The sequence below is a fragment of the Triturus cristatus genome, chromosome 1_1, assembly GCF_964204655.1.
Source record: "Triturus cristatus chromosome 1_1, aTriCri1.1, whole genome shotgun sequence".
In the NCBI taxonomy this organism is placed as follows: domain Eukaryota; kingdom Metazoa; phylum Chordata; class Amphibia; order Caudata; family Salamandridae; genus Triturus; species Triturus cristatus.
Window position 1 is genome coordinate 646,760,701 of NC_140579.1, and position 18,072 is coordinate 646,778,772.

Here is an 18,072-nt window from a genome sequence, read left to right on the forward strand (position 1 = left end):
CACCCGCCTCCCGCCCGCCCTCCTTTTAAATCAAACCCCCGCATTTACAATAAATACAAAATTAAAGAAACTTACCTGAAACGCGGCGTCTCCGGGGCTCCCTCTTGCATGCGCATTTGTCAGAAGAAGTTGGGAATGGAAGAGGGAGCCCCGGAGACGCCGCGCTTCATGGTAAGTTTCTAAATTTTGTATTTATTGTAAATGCGGGGGTTTGATTTAAAAGGAGGGCGGGCGGGAGGCGGGTGGCGCGTAGTGGGGCTACGCGAAGCACGTAGTGTGCGTAGATTTGGGCACACTACGTGCTGCTTCACGTAGCCCCACTACGCCCACTACGCCCACCCTTAATCATAATGTGAAATGCGGGTGGGAATAAAGCTATGGGAAAGTAAATTAAGGGGCGGAAACATAGAACAATAGTCCACAGTAAAATTATTACTTTTAATATGGTGTGATGAACTCACCTCCTCGCCCTGACCAATCAGAGTAGGGGAAAACACAAAAATTGCGATTTTGGGGGAGGTACACGAATACAGAATAGTATAATTGAGGTAAGTTAACTAGAAAATTTGTCAGACTTGTCAGAGCCGCCATTCCGACTCGTCACCGACCCAATGCGTATGCTGCTACAGACTGTCCGAGACGCTGTCTCAGACCCTGCTGCTGCCAGAAACTCTGCTCAAGAAATTGAGATACTGAATGCTAATATAATCATCTAGAAGGGGATTTCGGAAGAGGGACACCCGAGGAGAGTAGTATTAGAGAGGGGTGCGACGCTGGCGTTGCACTTAGAAGAGGTCACCTTCCCAGATCCGAATCTGTCCAATCCTCTGTCTGCATCCTGCCTTGGCAGATTCTATCTGGCTTATCTTCAAAGAGCTGGGTTCATCTATCACCACTAGGTAAATATAATTCTGCGAAAACTGTCATTGTACCTGCTCTCTCATTTCCTTTTTCAGGTACCGTCTTCATTGATCAATATTATTACTTTGTTTTATTTGACTTTAATTTGCCTCTTGAAAGAATGTGTTTAAGCTGTAATTGATTCTGACTCACAAAATTATTGATTTAGATAAAGTTCTTAAAACTTTTTGAGTTTGTGGTTATTTCAAGTTAAATGTCATTTTCTACCTTAAACTATCTCAGAAACCTGATTCATCGAGAAAGTAAATATTAAGGAGATCAAATTGGTAAGACTTGATAAAGGTGAAATTAAATTGCAGGTGAACTCAAAAATTGATATCAGCGGGGTTTGCTAGCTCATTTGTGTGAATGTTTGGCCCCAGGTGAGTATTTAGGTATGTGTGTGTTTAACCCGAGCTGGTGACCTGCACTCTATCAATCCCTAACGAGCATTCTCTAAAGTAGCCTTTCGTCTCGGTCCTTCGTTGCTAAAAGGTAGACAGGGCGGTCTTAGAGAAACAATGTTTGCCGAAATAGGAGCTAGTTTGGCATGGTGCTGGGAGAATTTGCCTTACCAAGTAATCCAGCTTCCTACACTTAAATAAAATACATCTTATTCTATGCATTGTGAGGCATACACAGAGCCTGGTATGGCTGTATACTTACACCAAGAATTTGAGACTCAAACATCTTTTCCACGGTTTAGGCTAAGCTATGTGAACATGCTCCCGGGAACTTGAATATGGAGGTTAAAGCACTGTAATGATTTGAAATGTAGGATGTGTTCTCTAGAAGGTGAGACAATTGACCATATACTAATTCAACATATTTCTCTGTCGTAGCTAAGCTACAATACATTTACAACTTTTGTAGTCTTGGAGAAAGGCACAATAAGATAACAGGTCTGATCAAATGTATAGAACAAATTGTAATCCAGATGCTCAGAAAATTTATTAATTGTTCTTTACATAAATTATATGATAAATTATTTTTCTTGTTTTATATCCGTTTATGAGTAAAGAGCGTGTTTGTTATAAGGAGCTTAGTAAATCAAATAGCTTTTAGATTAATGTATATGTTAAATTATGTTAATTGTTGAACTGGCCTTTTAGATGCACATTTTTATATGGTTTGGTATAAACTGTAAATTAACTACTATTTTCAATCCTCTGTTTAGACAGCTTAAAGGAAAATTGAAGTGAAACCTATGCATTTTACAATGCGGCTTCATCCGTATGCTTGCTGCCTATTTCTCTCAGCACAGTAAGAGGTCAGTGTGGCAATACCAGCTATGGCAATTTACACAAAGGATATTTTCAAAGTTTCCAGCCCAAGGCATACAGCACCGAAGGCCAGAGTTATATTTTTCCTAGCTGGGTTCCATAATCTCCATTTAGTTCTTAAGTTTAAAAATAGATTTTATTAAAGAACAAATAGGCTCAAAGCAATAATAACATATACTTTGTAAAAGGAATAAATTGCAAAAAACTTCATAAAAGCAAAAAAGAGATAGAAAAGAGGAGACGAAAAGATAAAGAAAGGGAGGGATGTTACCAGGAACATATTACAACCATATATAGTAAAAAATAGCAGTTTAAACAAAAGAATTTCACTATTAAAGAATTAATAATTCAACATGAGGCAGAACAGAAATGATAATCAACATTCAGTAATAATAACAATTTCAGGGAGGTTTGGAGACTTCTTCATTGCAAGGATTATGTAATGGAAGGGATTGGGTGGACATATTCAGAAAGGTAGTAATGGGTAACCATAATAATTCCCGTTTAATAGCAAGGGTAATGGGATGAACATAAGCCCTGTCTAGTCTATGATTATAGCAAACCCCATACCACCAGGCTTGAAAGGAAATATTTGAGGTATCCTTCCACGCTTTCGTGATTTGTTGAAATGCGACAGCTATAAGGAGATCAACAATGGAGGTGTTAATATTAGAGGAGGACCATACTTGTGAAATACTACCAAGAAAGATATGTGAAAGAGAAAAGGGGAAATTGGAAGAGAAAATGGTATTAATTTGTTGCCATACTTTACCCCAGAAAAGATGAACAGCGGGACAAGTAAACAACATATGTTTAAGATCGGCTACCAAGGCCGAACAGGACCAGCAGATAGACGGGATAGAAGAGTCAATTTTATGTTATTTGGATGGGGTAATTAAAAGTCTATTATATATAAAAAATAAAGTTTGAGTGGTATTCTCTGCTCTAGAAGACTTCCTTATTTTGATCCAAATGTTATCCCAGGTAGAAATAGAAAAAGAATCATCTAGATCTGATTCCCAAGCGCATTCCACAGCAGACTTCTCTCGATGGGCAGACGTATCTCTCAATTTTTTATAAATTTGAGAGGCGGAGGGGGAAGAGTGTAAGAATGTTAAGGGAATGGGAGAAGAATTATATTGTACGGAGGCACAAGCAAGAGTATCATAGGCATTTTGAGCCGCCGTCCTCAATAATGTATATTTGGAATAAAAAGATAGGGGGAGAGAGAAGCGAGTTTGAAGAACAGAAAAGGGAATAAAAGATCCATCTTGAAAAAGCTGATGAGTCCATTTAAGACCAAGATTTAACCAATCATTCCAAAAAACAGATCTATTCTTAATTTTGATAAGGTGATTATACCAAATAGGAGATTGTAAAAAGCGGGAACGATCATCTAAATTATGCAAAAGAATAGGACGAAAGGTTTTGCGAATGTTTTGAAGGATGGGAAGAGAAAACCTCTTTGGAGCATGTGCCAAGGAAACAAACTCCTCAAACGTAAAAGGATGAAAAAAGGAGGATTCAACCTCTACCCACAAAGGCTGAGAGAAGGGGTCAGGTATATGATCAGAAAAGAAAGACGTAGAATGAGTAAGGAAAAAAGAAGTGTGATACGAGAAGAAGTCAGATAAATTAACACCACCTAAATGTTTAGAAGATTTAAGTTTGGAAAAATACATTCTGGCTGGTTTGTTTTGCCATAAAAATGTTGATAATATGGAAGAAATACTTTTGTAATAAGATTTAGGAATATTAACTGGAAGATTAGACAAGAAAAATAAGACAATTGGAACTGACATCATTTTGATAGAATCCAATCTACCCCACCAGGATAAGAACAGAGGATGCCATCTGTTTGTAGAGACAGTGAGGGATGATAGTAATTTTTTTAGATTTAATGCTACAATATCCTTAATAGAAGGTGTGAACCAGAGACTGAGGTATTTGATTTTAGTTGGACTCCAATGAAAGGAGGAAGATAAAAAGTCAGCATGAAAACAGAATTTATTTAGAGGTAGGATTTCACATTTATCTACATTAAGTTTATAACCTGATACTAATGCATATTCCGAGACCTCTAATAAAAATTTTGGGAGAGAAGTTTGGGGATTTGAGATAAATAGAAGAATGTCGTCTGCATAAGCAGAGATCTTTAGATGTTTATCACCATAGGGAAAGCCAGAAATGTCATCATTCATACGAAGTTTTGTTAGAAAGGGTTCTAATGCCAAAATAAATAGGAGCGGAGAGAGCGGACAACCTTGTCGGACACCCCGAAGAAGAGGAAAAGAGGAAGAAACAAGACCATTAGCTAAAATAAAAGACCTAGGAAAAGAATAGAGTAGTGAGACATATGAGAGGAATTTAGGACCTAAACCGAACCAAGAAAGAGAAGAAAAGATAAATTGCCAGTTGACTCTGTCAAAAGCTTTCTCAGCGTCCAATGCAACCGCTGCCAATGAAGCCTTATGAGAATGAGATTTACTTAAGACATTAAAAAAGAGACAGGTATTATCAGAAAGATGACGGCCTTTGATAAAACCACATTGCTCTCTACTAATTAATTGTGGAAGAAGTTTTTCCAAACAAAGCGCAAGAATTTTTGCAAAAATTTTATAATCTAGATTAATTAAGGAGATTGGCCTATAATTTTTACATAGAGTGTGATCTTTGTTATCTTTAGGAAGGAGACAAATTAGAGCTTCTTGAAAAGAGCCATCAGATTTCTGTGTTGTAATAAAAAAGGAAAATAATTGATAAATTCTAGGAAGAAGTAGGGAGGGAAAATGGGAATAGAACTCTATGGTAAACCCATCTGGGCCAGGGGCCTTACCTCTTTTAAGAACTTGAATAGCCTCCAGAATATCTTTATGCGTTATATCAGCCTCTAATGGGGAAAAATCAACATCTGAAGAGGAAGGTGAAGGGATGGAAGACAAATAGCGAGTGATGTCAGACAATAAAGGTGAGGATTCAGGAGTATATAATTTTTGATAAAAATCCGTGAATTCAGCTAAAATATCTTCATCTTTATGAACCATAACATTAGAGGAAGTAACAATAGAGTCAATTTTAGTACGTTCTTTCTTAACTTTGAGGTACTTAGCTAAAAGATTACCAGCTTTATTTTGTGCGCTGTAATATTTAGCACTAGACTTAAGTAAAAATACATTGGCAGAGTCAGTAGAAAGTTTGTTAAAGGAGAGTTTAGCCTTAATAAGATTGTCCAGGTCAGATTGTTTTTTAGAGAGATAGAAGGAATGCTCTAACTTTTTTATCTGAGTGTTAAGTAAATGAATAGACTGAGAGGTTGTGCTCCGTTTCTGGGCAACAAAAGTAATAATGAAGTCTCTAGAAGCAGCTTTAAAGGTATCCCAAATGAGAGAAGGGGTTAATTGGGAAGAATCATTATCATCAAAAAATGAAGAGGCAAATTCAAGAAAGGCTTGAGTAAACTTAGGGTCCAATAAAAGAGAATTATTAAACCTCCATCTCCTAGTGCCTTTCACGGGAGGGATCAAATCTAGAGTTAAAGAAACTGGAGCATGGTCAGAAATTAAAATAGAACCTATGTCAGAGTGAGTGATGTGTTGAATAAGGGCTTTGGAAATAAAAAGATAGTCTAACCGGGACTGGGAAGAGTGAGGGGGTGAGTAGAAGGTGTATTCTCTAAGAGTAGGGTGACAAAGCCTCCAAGAGTCTGCAAGTGCTCTTTGAGAGATAGTGGAAGTAAATAGAGAATGCATAGGAGAGGGAGAGAACCGAGAATCAGATCTTCTATCCAAAAATGGGTCCATAACCATATTACAATCACCACCCAAAATAAGGTAATCATCAGTATGTTGCATGAGCAGGGATAGAATATGGGGCCAAAAGAGCTTATCTTGAACAGTGGGAGCATAAATATTAAAAATAGTTAGAGGAATTTTATAAATCAACAAAGAGATTGCTACCCACCTACCCTCTGAATCATTATCTTGCTTAACAAGTTGAACATCCAAACGCTTATGACATAAAATAGCAACACCATTACGTTTCCCAGAACCAGGAGAGGCAAAAACATGACCAACCCAATGACGACGCAATTTAGAAATTTCAGCATCTTTAACATGAATTTCTTGTAATAACGCAATATCCCCTTTTAAATTTGCTATATGAGACAGCACTCTTTGACGCTTAATGGGCGAACCAAGACCTTTAACATTCCAAGATAAAATATTGAAAGACATCTAAGGATAGGAGTTAAGATTTAAATTCAGAGAAAATACGAATGTGTGAGTAATGAAAGAGTAAACAACAACTGGTACATTTGTAAAAGAAAGAAAAACAAAACATTGCAGGCCTAAGAATTATCAATATATGTAAAGAGAAATAAGTCACATAACCATATACATAACTGAAAAACTGCCATAAACAAATTATATTTTGAAGACAAGGAATTTAAAAAATAAAGAAACATATGAAACTGAGAAAGGAGGAAGGAATTGAGATAATAGGATGAAAAAGAGAGCCAGAAAATAAATCGAATTAAATGAATAAGGGGAGACAGATAAAGAGAAGGAAAAGAACAAGGAGTGGAAGCATAGAGAAAAGTAGATAAACAAAGAGGGAAGAAGAAGCTAAGAAAAGCAAAAGAAAGGAACAAGACAAAGATAGGGAAACAAGGCAAAAGAAACCATTGATGTAAAAATGAGAACATAATAGCAAAAGACATACCACAAGAAGACAAAAAAGATGAGGGTGGTGGAACCACACAGGGGAGAGGGGACGCCGAACGGGATACCGCAGAACAACAATGTCAAGGAGGACGCCATCCAGGAAGAATGAAGGAGATAACATACAGGGGACCATATATCCATATCTAATGAGAGAAAGACAAAACAAATATGTTAACATCATATAACATCAATGCCAAAATACAACAGAACAGACATCAAGTAGCCACTATGAAGAGATTAAAACAATTACGATCTAGATACATCCATAGAATCATGACGACAGGTATTCAAAAATTGTTGAAGTACAGCTGGATCTTCATAAGATGTTGTCTTATTGTTATAAGTCACCTTAAAAAGGCATGGGTGGAAATGACCATATCTAGCATTGAGACTTCGAAGTGTAGGTCTCATCTCCAGGAACTTTTTCCGACGATCTGCAGTCACCTTGGCATAGTCCTGAGTGAAAAAGAGATTGGAACCATGCCATGAAATCTTTCCTCTTTGCTTGGCAGCTTGAAGCACCTTGAGTAAGTCAGTATACTCCAGAAAATATAAAATAATTCCTCTAGGTTTTACTAAAGAGGATGAAGAGTTAGAGATCCGACAAAGGCGATGAGCGCGCTGAATATTTAAAGGAGGAGTTTCAGGAAGTCCAAGAAGAGATGGTAAAAATGATTGAAAAAATGAAATTGGATTAGAACCTTCAAGACCTTCAACCAAACCATAAATGCGTAGGTTATTGCGTCTACTGCGGTTTTCAAATTTTCAACCTGTTGCTTGAGGTGACCAATCTCCTTATGTAAAATGGGGACTTGATTCATGGAGTCATGTACTGCGTCAACTCTCTGTTCAAGGACCACAAACCTTTGAACAGTGTGAGACCAATTGTCTTCAAGACTTTGTAAATGCAAATTGGTTTCTTCCATATAAGGTTTCAAAGCGCGGATTTCATCAAGGAGAAGCTTCATAGAGACTGAAGATGGTGGGTTAGTAGGGGAAGGAGGATTAACTTTCCCCCTTTTGCCTGATGTGGAAGCCGCTGTCAGTTTGGAAGTCTGCTTGGGACGAGTGCCTGAAGTGGTCGAACCTTTAGACTCAGAGGACTCAATGGGTACTTCATCCATAGTGTCACGTAAGACATTGAAAGGATTAGTATCAGCCAATGAAGGGTTGCTAGCTTGTTGCGCCCCTTTACGAGTGCCACGAGGCATTGCCATGAAGGAAAGGAGGCAAAATTCCCTTTAAAAAGACAGAGAAAGTCACAAGGGAAATAAGGTTCTGAATAACCGTGACTTTCAATACAAGAGGGGTCAGCAAAAAGTATTTACGAAGAGTAAAAATACAAATACGCCAGCAAAGCAGGAGAAAGAAACTGTAATGAACACCGCATGAAATAATGCGAAGTTTCAAGAAAAATGCCAAAAAGAGGTGATGAAAAACCTTTGCGCAAACATTGGTAGTAGCAGAAAACTTGAAGACTGTAAGTGTCAGGAACAGTGGCAGCAGGGCGAAGGAAGCATCAAGAAAAGAAAATCAAAAACAAAATGGCGGCCGCAGCTCTGACAGACTGCATTTGAGGAGAAAAAATCAACTTAGCATCATGTAAACGCTCCGCATACCTCTACAGCGGTAGCAAAGATGTTCCGACGGCTGAAATGCCGGTTTGCGAGGTCCGACATATAAAAAAAGAAGCCCGGAGAATCCTTGTCGTCTACGTTGCCGCGGAGCTCCCGAAAACAGCAGCCATCTCCAACGGCTCCGAAGCCACGCCCCCATCTCCATTTAGTTCTGCCAAACGACACTTAAGTAGGAAATCTGTGTCAAATGTCAGGATACTCTTAGAATATTGGAGGATCAGTACATGAAGCCTGTGCAAGTCACATAATATGGAAATAGATGGGCTGTGGAGGCTTTGAGTTCATATTGTTAATGTTCATAAAGACTAAGCAAGTTGTAAAAGGCGGTCAAATATAGAATTTAAGTCAGCCCCATAAAAACTCCTTAATTTATTCCTCAAAGTTCTAGTTCATCTGGGAAAACCGTCTTGATGCCTTCAGTTCAATGATTCCCAGGCAAAACTAGGAACCAGTAAGGCATGCTGCACGTGCTTGCTTAAAAAAAAGGTTCTTTCAGTGCAGTATTTGCAGAGGAGCAACTGTCTAATAATCTGATTCACAGAAAGCACAGGCAAGTATCATACTCCCACTGTTATGCACAACAACGAGAGCTAATATTCAGAAACACTTTCATGCCAGTCCTGGTGGCTCAGTGGACTAATGCCTCCACTGCAGGGGCCTCTGTTCACCTTCCGGTCACAGGTGCCAATCCCGGCGGGTCCACTCAGCTTTTCATCTATCTGAGGTCGATATAATGAGTACCATTGAGATGAGTAACAAGAAACATCTGTTATTCAGCGCCAAAATTCCTACGGGTGAACGTATGTGTCATGCTGGCTCGTACTCCCTGCACCACGAGAGCTCGAGGACGCCTCGCGCCTCGAGGTCTCGTAGGCTACAATACAATGGAATGTCAGGCTTTGAATGGGCTGGGGAGGCAGTTGGTGGAAGCGGTTGCTGCAGGCTGTTGTACCCGCCAAGTGCTGGGGTCCGCCATTGCTGCATTTCTGTAATAAACCACAATACTTACCAGCACCGACATCTTGTGTGGTTCTTCCTTCATAACAATTTGGCGACGATCTTGGCCGGTGTTCTGTCAGTGGTGGCTGTTGTGTCCTGCGAGACACGTTCTAGTGTCTCGACAGGCACTGATTTAGTAGCCACTCCCCCATGGGAGTGGACACACACACACCTCACACCCATTCACCACCGGTGTCACGAGTGACGTGACCCGGCTAATAAAAGGGCACGAGTGCACGTGCTCTGGCCAGTTGATTAACCAGAGCCACCGTGTCTGCGTCAGTCATTCCTTAAAATGTGGGCCTAAGGCCCACAACACAACATTTGGCAACGAGAGGGCTGTGCCCATACGTGCAGCAGCCAGCAGATTGGAAAAGGGGGAAGAGTGCTGCCTGTGTGGAGGGCACCTCCTGCGTGGAGGCACCGACCGCACCCGATAGCCTGCGGGGCAAGTGACGAGCCCCGGGGGTATAAGCGAAACCCAAAAATAAAAATAATGTGTCTCCATGCGGCCAGCGCCGTCGGGAAATGCGGTGTGGCAGCCCCCTCCCCACAACACTGAAAGGCATCGGATGCAACTGCTCAGCCCCCATGACCATAAAGAAACACGAAGGAAGTACAGACACTCACCGCGGTGAAGGTGGAAGCTCTTCTGCGGAATCCGGCTGCGTGTGGGTGTCCTGGGCGGCTGCAGTCATAGACAGACCTACGCCAAAGAGGTGGAGAGACAGAGTGACTGCTGGGAGTCCGGGGGCAGACCATGATGGGCCCGTTGCACTGCCGGGGACAAGGACACAGGCCTGGTTCTCGGCCCGAAACAGAAACTGCACGAGGCCCGTAGCGTTTGGGAAGTTGCCGAGGCCATTGAAAAGCAAAGCAACACTCCCACCTAGTGGTGTATCAGAGGTACTATGCCCGATGAAAAGTAAAGGAGCTCAATGCGATGCACCGGCGCCGATCAAGTGATGGCATAGCGAGGGGGCCCCAAAGAAACAAAGGGCACATTGGGAATTCAGGCCAGCTCTGCCCCCCGCAACAAGAAATAGCCCGCTGCATCCCTGCATACCCTTACCCAGGCGGCACAACGGCTCCGCAAGAAGCACGCTGCAGTGCACACCGACTGCCAGCCGGACTACCTGCTGCAGCTGAACTCAGCAGGTGAGGAAGGAAGGACAGAGAGAGAGGAGTGGCTGCAAGGCCACCTACTGGACAAGTGTAGAGGTGTGGCAGATGATGGTGGGAACCTACACCTAAAAACACCCCACAGCAAAGAACCCCTGCTAGACGGCAAGCCACAGGGAATACCATGCACGCTGCCCACGCAAAACCCTAGCAGCCATCCACAGCCGGTCAGCCAGCACACACACACCCATGTGCATCGTAGGCCGCACAGGCCCCCAGGAGCGAATGCCCGTTATTGCGGACAAGGGCACAGGTCTGCAAGGTGCCAGTGGGAGCACTAGCCCACCAAGGGGTGCATTTCCGAAACAACAAAAAAAAGGAAAGGTAACGTGCTGAGACAATGCAAGAGCACCAATAGAGTTCAAAGTTACTTCTGACCAGACAAGTGGCAAGTGGCAAGGGGAAGCACACCAGCACAAGGCAGTACGGACTGCCACCTCTCGGCAAACCACAGGAAGAAACTGACAAACCCCATAGGGAGGTGATAGAGAAACGTGGAGCTAAAACCCAAGCAGCAAGGACCGTCCTTAGCAATGTTTGCTGATCAAGCACATGCTCAAGGGAGCCCTCCCCGCTAAAAGTGCAAGAAAGACTGGTACAGAGAGTGCGCCACCAGCGGCGGCCCACCGCCACCACATGTGAGAGGAGCGTCACACGCCCCTGGCGGTGAACGAGCACCACCGCAAGGAGGGAATGCAGGCACAACAGGTGCGGGAAGAGGGCGCCCCAGGAAAGACGCAGTGTGCGCAGTCCGCAGTGCGTGATACATGCGCCCAGAAGCACGAATACCCAGGAGGACAAGAGATCTCTCTAAAGGAAAGAAGCACTGCTGGAATCAGCAGGAAGATCCCCTACATCTCCACAGCAACGAAGCCCGGAAGAGGCCAAACGCAGCACAGTGTCCTCCCTCACGCTGGAGTCGTCAGTAACCCAAGGCTGATGAGAGGAGAGTCGCAAGCTACGAGTGAACAGCTCACCACTGCCTGGGGAAGCCATTCCCTGGAGAGGGAACACCCGGAGTAAGAGTCTTTGGACACATCGCCACTGCCCATGGAAGCCATTCCCTGGAGAGGGAACACTCGGAGTAGGAGCGTTGAGAAGCTGCCTGAAGAAGGAGCACCCAAGATGAGTGGCTGCTCGCCATGCAGCTGAGAAGAGCGACTGAAGGTTCGCCTGAGTGGTCTGGAGACCATTAAAGTTCAACGGCCCGGTTGGCCTTGTCAGAACATGGTGCATGTCATTGCACCCGAAGAAGAAGAAGAGTGGAAATCGTGTCACCTAGACGAGCTGGACAAACGCAGGTGCATCAAAGACAACAAGAGGAGAAGCACGAGGACTCGTAGCACCACAAGCCAAGAACACCTCCAAAGACACCAGACAGCCACCAAGGCGGACCGACGGCCCTGGCGACAGCACCAAGGGAGAACCACATGTAAGCCGCAGCCAGCGCAAACCGCGTTGCTCCCGTCGCTTCACAGTGAGACCGTCCAGCCCAGAGTGTCGGCAGTTGGAGTCGAACAGCATCCCTGCCCCTGGTCGCAACTGCCAGAGGTGAAAGAGAAGATCTAGAAGAGGCAATCATGTGGCTACAACGAACACCCAGAAAACTCCTCTCCTAGTTGATCATCGCCACCTGTCGTCCAGGCCCAATGGCAGCTACGTCATCAGTGCCATGTGCATGACACTGCACTCATCAAGATATGTGGAAGTGTGACCGGAGGGTCTGCACCAAGAATCGGACAACCAGCTGAGGTCGGAAGTGGAAGTCGTCAGTGGCAGGGCCGGACGATGAAGAGAACCCAAACTACAACAGGAGTGAGTCCTGACACAGTGACAGCAAGGGAAAAGGATGATAACCCGAGAAGGAACTGGCAGCCGCACAGCGGGAGTCCGAGAGTAAGCCGCACAGCCTGCGCGAACCGAGTCTCAAGCTTTACGTTCCTCAGCGTGTTCATCACTCCTCCGTCATCAAAGTCCCAACAGCCCAAGAAGCACAAGTACATGAATGCAAGTGCCTCCCCAGGGAACATGGAGGTACCTGGCCACTCCCTGCCTCAGGTGATCGACTCCAGAACAGATGCCTGCTTCCATCAAGGCAAGTCGTCACCTGCCGTCATCCCGATTCACCACACGACTGGCAACGCTACCACACCAGTCATCATCAAGTGTGTCTATCGACATCATCTTGAATACACAGGGAGTGGAGTCCTACAATATTGCCAAACTAGCCAACAAGAAAACTCGGAGGCTACCAGCTAACCTGAACTGCGGAAGAGAGAGCATGTCCTGACCAAGACCCATACACCCTTGAGGTTTGTGCGAGCGACTGGCTACTGACTCCTCAGTGGTTTGCAGCTTTCCCCAGCTGGAACACACACAGCCCCATCGCAGCCTACCAGTAGTCCCGTGGCAAGCCCGACGAAGGGCCTCCCCAGGCGGGAGAGCTGGAAGAGACATTGCCCCACCGACAGGTCACCGGACACAGCAAGACAGCCTCATAGAGACTTCAGGCGATCTGGAAATAATCCAGTGAACTGTCATCCTGGACTCCCACCATGATCCTGACGCACCCAATCAATAAACTGTTGTTATCCACCACATACCATCCTCAATGTCAGCGAAAGGAAGCTACCTGGGATTAAAGGACATGCTTACACCGGCACATTCCCAATGCGCAGCTGACGTCTCCAAGCAAGCGTTCATGTCCTGAGCCACTCGGATTAAATGATGAGTGCCCGCCGAGATCGTCCTGCTACAGTCGGAGTCACCAGTCCCTGTCTGCTGGCTTTCGGATGCCTGACCCGAGAAGCTGATGGAACCTGTGGTGCATATTTTGTTGTTGTTTTATCTTTGCAGGTTGGACTAATGAGCTTTTGTTTTTCATTAAATTTTGGAAGAATGTTGTGTCCTGCGAGACACGTTCTAGTGTCTCGACAGGCACTGATTTAGTAGCCACTCCCCCATAGGAGTGGACACACACACAAATCACACCCATTCACCATCAGTGTCACGAGTGATGTGACCCGGCTAATAAAAGGGCCCGAGTGCACGTGCTCGGGCCGGTTGATTGACCAGAGCACCGTGTCTGCGTCAGTCATTCCTTAACATGTGGGCCTAAGGCCCACAACACAACAGTGGCCATCGCTTATATGCAGTATTGGAGAACGGACGAACCCCGTGTGATCCGAGTGTCTCTCGGCACCAACGTAGTTGTCTGGTCGACTGTGGTGCTGGCTGTTCAGTGTACACAGCCGGCGTGGAAACTGTTCTCCAGCTGTAACGGCAGTTGGATGGTGAGTGGGGCGTACCCTGCGACGAACTTGAAGATCTGACATCTTCAAGTTGTGGAGTTAGCTTGCAGGAGTAGAGTACTCTCGCAATCAAAGCATTTTCTCAGTTGGCAGTGGCAGCTGGTGGGGGAGTTTCTCTTCAGTGCTTCATTTATTGTTCCGGTTGTGAGTTTGGACATCATTCCCAGTGCTGCTCACCCACACGTATTACACCCTGCATTCGGCTGTTCATCTCACTATTTTGTGTTAGGTGGAGACCGGAAGGAATAAGGATATCACCAGCTATTCAGCCGGAGTTTCCTTGCATGGTGTCTTCAACATTACGCTGTTTTCTTTCCGGTGGAGGTTGCTTCCTGACAAGTTTAGGTGATACGCACACCTGGTAAGAATGTTCCATAGTGCGTTCACTGGTTTCTTCAGAGACACGCACAACTGGTGTTGAATTCAGTGTGCGCTCACTAACTTCTTCGGTGATTCGCACACCTGTTGTATTGTGCTTTGAGTGCTGATTTATTCTTTTATTGTACTCATCTTACTGACTTCTTCGGTGACACGCTCACCTGTTGTAAATTGTTCTTGGCGTGTCAAAATTATTGATGTACTTTACCCATGTTAAGTACTTATTTTGGTAATGGTAATGTGCATATCTTCACAGTGCTTTTTTGGTGCAGTAGGCTCATTTTAAGTTGTTATTTGTATACTTAATAAGCAGGATCACAGTAGCAGCTTATTATGGAGGCATCTGGGGATAGTACTTGTCCTATACCCTCTGTACCCTTACCTGTGGTATCAGCAGAGGTATCTGTCATACCACGCCCCTTTTTTCTAATGCAGCCAGGTACTACACCCAGGCCCTGGGATGATTGGGTCTTGATGTTTGACAATTATTTAGAAGGATTGGATGGGGGGGGATTTAAAACTTCAAGGAAAAAAGCTTTAGGTATTTACCGCAAGCTGTTGGTGAGAATGGAGTAATTATTCGAGATGTGTATTTAGAAGCGAGGCGCAGATTAAAGTTGCCCTACGCCAAGGAGGAAAATTTAGTTATGTCTAGATACAAGTTTTATACCCAACACCAGAAAATGGACGAGAGCATTGACAAGCTTGTCTCAAGACCTCGTGAATTATCCATGAGGTGTAACTTTGGTGCAATGATAGATGAAATTATTAGAGAACAGCTCATTGTCCAATGTGCGAACAAGAAGATTCAGGTGAGTTTGTGGGTGGCTAAATATCCCAGCTTAACAGGTGCAATCAGGATAGCCAAGGTAGTTGAACAGTCCAACCTGTGCATAAAGGAACTAAAGAAGGTTGAACAAAGGGGAGGTTTTCTGAAGTGGGTGCTGTTAGCAGGTTTTTCCAATTTAGTGCTCAGTCTAGTGTAAGACACCCTAGCCAAAGGGGTAGGGTTGCACTCGCTTCTGCCCCGAGTAAGTGTAGCAACCGTTGTGGCAGTTTCAGTCATGGGCCTGAGTCCAAGTTTTGTTTTGCTCAGAACAAGGAGAGCTTGCGGTGCGGGCGTATTGGACATTTCGCTAAAATGTGTAGGATTGCCAAGAGGGGCAAGGGTGCATGGGTAGCTGAGGAGACTGTTCAGCAGGTTGAGACCCCTGACAAAATCTTGTGTGTTAATGATGAAATGCCTGTCGATGTGCAGAATGATTTTCGCAGTTTTAACAGACCTAAAGCAGTTTTTAAGGTTAATGGCAAAGAGGTGTCACTTATTGTTGACACAGGGTCTAAGTACACCATTGTTCCAAAATCTATTTTTACACGCTTGTGGAGGGACACCAGTCTCAAACCCAGCGACATCACACCTGCAATTTATCAAGGTGAAACTATTGACATTGTAGGGTTTATGGAATCCTTTATTGAGTTTGAAGGGAAGTCCATACATGGTAAAGTTTATGTTGCAAAAAGTGGACCTGCAATTTTAGGATGGGTACGTCAGTACGATCTTCACATTAAGATCGATCCCAGAGCTCCCACACAAGTCATGATTGTAGAAGATGAATCCATGGAAGACATTTTGAATTCTCATAACAATGTTTTCAATGAAAAATTGGGTCCTCTTAAAGGCTATGTCCATAAGATTTTTCTGAAGAAGGGAGCTATACCGGTACAACACAAGCTCAAGAGTGTTCCTGTTATAGTTAGAGATGGGGTAAAAGAATTGTTCCACGATATGTCAAGAAAGGGGATCATTGAACTGGTGGAGGCCTCAGACTGGGTTTCCCCTGTGGTGATCAAGCGCAAGGGTGATGGTCGCCTTAGATTTTGCATGTACTTGAGGTCACTTAATCAGAACATCATTGCCGATACCTACCCGTTGCCAAACAACAATGACCTAGTGATATTATTGAAAGGCGGAACATTTTTCTCAAAACTTGACCTCAAGAGTGCGTATCACCAAATCAAGCACCACCCGGACTCTATGTCCCTCACTTCTTTCATTACTTCGGAAGGAACATTCCATTTTGCACGTATGAGATTTGGTCTTTCTTCTGCGGCCAGCGTTTTCCAGCGTATGATATTTTCAAGGATATGTCTAACAATCTGTTTTTCCAGGATGACATTTTAACCTTTGGTGCAACTGTCCAAGAACACAATGCTGTATTGAAGCAAGCTCCGAAAAGGATTGCAGGGATGGGCATCACCTTGCGCAAGGAGAAGTGCTCTTTTCTTTTAGTGGAGAAGTGTGGCTCAATGATTAGAGCGGCAGACCCTGATGCAGAGGTCTAGCCCGGGACCAGGGTTCAATTCCCCGCCTCGGCGGGTCTTGGGCTCAAAAATTCCATGGACCTGATAATTCTCGCCTCGGTGCCTATTCCAATCATGGAGTCCCACTCTGCAACTCTGGGCAATAGCTTGCTAAATCTCCACAACGGCCCCCACAACGCTAAGGATGCCTGGCCTCCACCTTGGGGGTGCCCAGGAGTGGACGCCTCACAGGGAAAGCCAGGATGGGTTCCACAGCGGTATTCGTACAAGCGCCTTGAGTCCCTTGCGGGTGAGTTGTGCGCTATACAAGTATCAATTTACAATTTACATTTACATTCTCTCTGAGAGTGTGGGGTATTTAGGTTACACAGTGTCCTCTGAAGGTGTCAAACCCAAATTGTGTCTTCTCAAGGCCATTGAACTGGCACCAAGACTCATTGACAAAGACCAACTAAGGTGTTTTATGGGCCTAATTGAATACTATGCAAAGTTTGTCAAGTGTTTTGCCTCCAAGACTAAAAGGCTCAAGGTTCCTTTACGGAAGGCTAGGAGTTTTGTTTGGAGTTTGGAGCAACAGGAATGTTTTGAGGCCATCAAGAGAGATATTTGTGATACTGGAATCTTGTCTCCTTTTGACATCAAGTTACAATATTTAATCACAGTGGATGCAAGTGCAACGGGTCTGGGTGCAATATTATCTCTGAATCATGTTGTGACTTTTGCTTCAAGGATTCTATCCAACTCTGCGAGGAACTACACTTTAGTTGAGAGACAGGCTTTGGCTGCTGGTTGGGATGTCGAATATTTTCGCACATTTGTATGGGGCACTGAATTTTCATTGGGCTCAGATCATAAACCACTGCTGGCTATCCTTTCCCTGGTGGTGCGTGTAAAGGATCAGCTCGTTTAGCCAGGTTGGCAGCTAGACTGCAGGAATATTGGTACTCTCTTGAATACATTCCAGGGTGGAAAAATAAACAAGCGGACTGTCTATCCAGATTGGCGCTAGACAGTTCTCTGGTTGATGACAGAATAGTTTCTCTAACACATGTGAAGATCTAGTTGCGTCTTTTGAGGATGTGGTGTGTGAGGGGTCAGGTGCATTCTGCTTGGATGAGTGGAACGAAGAGATGACTAAAGATTTTACCCTCATTGAAGTGATGCGCCCGGTTAACCTTGGTGAGAGAGAGTTGTGTTTCCACATCCGCATGCCCCTTTCTGTAAGTTTTGGACAGGTTATCTACTTGTGAGGGGACAGGTTTGTTCCACCTGTTGGGTTAAGAAACAGAATCATTGGCATGGCCCATGAAGGTCATCTCGGACAAATATTGACTCAGCG

General features: G+C 44.2%; 1 long non-coding RNA gene across 2 annotated transcripts in view; it reads right to left on the reverse strand.

The window, feature by feature from the left end:
- Positions 1-10,349, reverse strand: part of LOC146870763 (uncharacterized) — a 349,458-nt gene extending 339,109 nt beyond the window's left edge. For both annotated transcript variants that reach the window (XR_014979311.1, XR_014979313.1), the window contains exons 1-2: positions 10,171-10,349; positions 6,903-7,047 (exon numbers count right to left, since the gene is read on the reverse strand). This is a non-coding gene — a long non-coding RNA (uncharacterized LOC146870763). The remainder of the gene's footprint in view (positions 1-6,902; positions 7,048-10,170) is intronic.
- Positions 10,350-18,072: the final 7,723 nt, after the last annotated feature.